Source organism: Rhododendron vialii, chromosome 11a (genome assembly GCF_030253575.1).
Source record: "Rhododendron vialii isolate Sample 1 chromosome 11a, ASM3025357v1".
Taxonomy (NCBI): domain Eukaryota; kingdom Viridiplantae; phylum Streptophyta; class Magnoliopsida; order Ericales; family Ericaceae; genus Rhododendron; species Rhododendron vialii.
In genome coordinates this window covers 410,001-411,262 of record NC_080567.1, presented here as the reverse complement: position 1 = coordinate 411,262, position 1,262 = coordinate 410,001, and positions in this window count along the sequence as shown.

The following is a 1,262-nucleotide window of genomic DNA, read 5'->3' as shown; positions in this document are numbered from 1 at the left end:
ACATCTAAAAATAAAAATTAAAAAAGATTTTAAACTAACATTGCGAAAGTCCCAAAAGATGGCGACTAAACAAGAGTTTTTGGGGCGTTTCGACAAGAACATATTGGTGCTTGCATTGATTTGCCCGGCGACAAGCTACTTTTTAGCTGGTACCCAGCAAATTCTTAGCCGTTAACCAGCAACTTTTTAGCCGTTACCCAGCAACTTGCTTGCCGTTGCCTAGCAACTTCTTAGCCATTACCCAGCGTTACCCGTCATCTTGGTTGTTGTTGCCGATACCCAGCATTACCCGACAGCTTGGTTGCCATCACCCAACAACTTTTTACCCGATAGCCAGCATTACCCGACAGCTTGGTTGCCGTTACCCAGCAACATTTTAGCCGATACCCAGCAACTTTTTAGCCGATACCCAGCATTACCCGACAGCTTGGTTGCCGTTACCCAGCAACATTTTAGCCGATACCCAGCAACTTTTTAGCCGATACCCAGCATTACCCGACAGCTTGGTTGCCGTTACCCAGCAACATTTTAGCCGATACCCAGCAACTTTTTAGCCGATACCCAGCATTACCCGACAGCTTGGTTGCCGTTACCCAGCAACATTTTAGCCGATACCCAGCAACTTTTTAGCCGATACCCAGCATTACCCGACAGCTTGGTTGCCGTTACCCAGCAACATTTTAGCCGATAGCCAGCATTACCCGACAGCTTGGTTGCCGTTACCCAGCAACATTTTAGCCGATACCCAGCATTACCCGACAGCTTGGTTGCCGTTACCCAGCAACTTTTTAGCCGTTACCCGGTGAGCCAACTTGCCATGCCTTGGCTAGAACAGTCAACTGTTGTTGCCTACATTCATGTGCGATTCCCGATGCCTTGTCTAGACCGTCGTCTTGGCATACGCCCAAGTGTTTGCCCAAGTGTTTCCCAAGTGTTTGCCCAAGTGTTTCCCAAGTGTTTCCAAGTGCCTAAGTGCCGTGCCGTGCCGCGCGCGCGCGCGTGGGTCTTTGATATAAGAATATTTAGAAAAAAAATTCTAAACATGCTATATATCAAAGACCCACGCGCGCGCGCGCGCGGCACGGCACGGCACTTAGGCACTTTGGAACTTGGACACTTGGAAACACTTGGACGGCTAGGCGGTGGACGATAACGACTGGTACAGCCTAGCCCAAACGGCAAAGAAAATCTAGTTTCGCCTTTGCCGAACCCGGTTATATTAGCATGCCGTTTCAAGGGCCTTTCGGTGCTCTTTCCGAGCA